General features: G+C 49.6%; 1 protein-coding gene across 4 annotated transcripts in view; it reads left to right on the top strand.

The window, feature by feature from the left end:
- Positions 1-229: 229 nt before the first annotated feature.
- Positions 230-2029, top strand: part of NUF2 (NUF2 component of NDC80 kinetochore complex) — a 30036-nt gene continuing 28236 nt past the window's right edge. For 2 of the 4 annotated variants that reach the window (XM_040460902.1, XM_040460905.1), the window contains exon 1: positions 230-347. The gene's annotated coding sequence lies outside the window, so the exon portion shown is untranslated. Of the gene's footprint in view, positions 348-912; positions 1026-1103; positions 1320-2029 lie in introns of all 4 variants that reach the window. The other 2 variants (XM_040460903.1, XM_040460904.1) reach the window with 2 other exon arrangements.

The raw sequence follows: 2029 nt of genomic DNA, 5'->3' as shown, positions 1-2029 counted from the left end.
GGAAGGCCGCAGCACCCCACCCCCTTAACGTCCGACCCTTCCGGCGAACCGCGACGCCCCACGTTCTGCGGACTCCAGGTCCGACTGGACGCCAACGCCGCGAAAAAGGGTTCCGCTTGGGGTCGGGCGCGCTCGCTTCGCAGCACAAGCCCCGCCCGCCTGGAGTTTGTTGAGCCTTACGGGCACCCGGCGCGGCCGCCGCGCAGGAAGTGGGCTGGGCGGGGGGGGCGGGACTTCCAGGAGGAGGCGGCAAGTTTGAAAAGCGTCGACGGTTGTTGTCGGCCGACTTCTGCCTTCGCCTGCAGCACCTCCCGGGGCTCGCTGCTCTCCCGCGGGCGGCTGGCGCGGTAAGTGAACGCGAACGGACACGGGAGGACGGGAGGACTGGAGCCCGGACGCCGGGCCTGGCAGTGTTTTCGTTGCGCGCAGCGCTGGGGAGGAGGCCGGAGAAGCCAGCCCCCGGGAGGTGGGGGCTCTTTGGATTTGGCGTTGGTCCCAGAAACAACCTAGGCTCCGTTCCTACGAAACGAACGAGTATTGTCTGGTGCCGCGTAGACTGTGTGAGAAGACACTTGAGCTGAAGCTGGCCATGTGCAGCTTGTATTTATATGTACTGTTAATCCACTTATTTAGAAGGCGGTAGGGTTGAGATGCTCATCAACTTCCTGCAGATCTCCGTTGCTCACACATCACTTACCCACAAAATCAAGAAAGGCAAACATACATACTTAACCCAAACGTCGAAGGAAAAGAGTCGTACATGTATGGCACTGTGCCTGCGTGGGACGATCCTTTTCTCTGAACGACTTCGGAAAACTTTTTACAGTACTTAATTTATTGAGGTTGAGAGTCATTTCTGTTTGTTTTTGTTTATCGCCTTTGCCTCCCGGAATTTTGACTTCCATGAACTAGTTTGTGTTAGCAAAACGAAGTGTGTATAATTTAAGAGGTATTCTGCCAACGTCTACTCGGCCCAGCGTCTTTGGTGTTGCAAATACATAAGAAACCGGAGGGAGCATTAGCAGATAATCTCTGCTTCCTTGCTAAGCTCTCTGAGGGTCACTCTACGTATATTATTAGGTCATTTGTATGCTTTATCCCAGGAGAGAGCTCAGACGGTGTAGGTGGGAGGCCTTTTCCCCCACCGGCCAAAAATGAATCGGAACTGAAATTGAAATTGGAAATGGCAGATGATTCCAAAAAGAAGCACTGGGAGTTTGGGAAACATCTTGGAGGAGACCAACGTGAAGCAGAAAAGTCATTGAGTTACTAAATATTGGAAGGTTTCAGAAACCAACGCTAAAATTTGAATTTATGCGGTGGGTAGGGTAATTGAAGTATTTTTGTAACGATGTTACCTGAGGCATGTGATGTTTATAAGGGTTAATCTGATAACAGTGTGCAAAGCAGAGAGGAGAAGGATGTGCGACAATGATTACGAAGGTATTTTACACCTACTCTTTATCGTGATGATCTTTGATCCAGGTGTAGCTTGTTGGTGTTTAAATCTGTGACTTAGATGAAAATGTGGAATGTGTATTTATGCTGAAAAGGACACCTAATATGTGAGGTGTGTCAGGATTTGGAGTCAGAAAGATGCGGGCTATGGAATGAAAGCTTGAATTTACGAAGGTCAGTGATGCGAAGTGCAAATCCTCGCCTAAGGTTTCTCTAAGAAAAACATGGAGAAGTCCTGGCTTCATAAAAGTGGGTCACATTGGAGAAGTTCTGGGAGTTGTTAGTTGATTGTGGGTGTGTGCGTGAGTGTGTGTGTGTGTGTGTGAGAGAGAGAGAGAGAGAGAGACAGACAGACAGACAGACAGTAAGTGCTACAGTGGTAGACCAGAGCAGCAGTGGCCAGGGTCACTGTATTGATATGCTGCCCTCGGCAAACCATCTCTGGAGTCTCGTGTTCAGTTTAAGCATCAGATTTTAAGAAGACATTGACCACAAAACAGTTGGTTTTAGAGGAAAGTGAGTAGAACGGTAAAGTCTCCAAAGTAATGTTGTGTGAGGAGCGACTATACTT

This window comes from Herpailurus yagouaroundi, unplaced genomic scaffold (assembly GCF_014898765.1).
Source record: "Herpailurus yagouaroundi ecotype Mexico unplaced genomic scaffold, PumYag 253, whole genome shotgun sequence".
In the NCBI taxonomy this organism is placed as follows: domain Eukaryota; kingdom Metazoa; phylum Chordata; class Mammalia; order Carnivora; family Felidae; genus Herpailurus; species Herpailurus yagouaroundi.
Note: the sequence above shows the minus strand (reverse complement) of the source record. Positions and strands in the feature narration are given on the sequence as shown.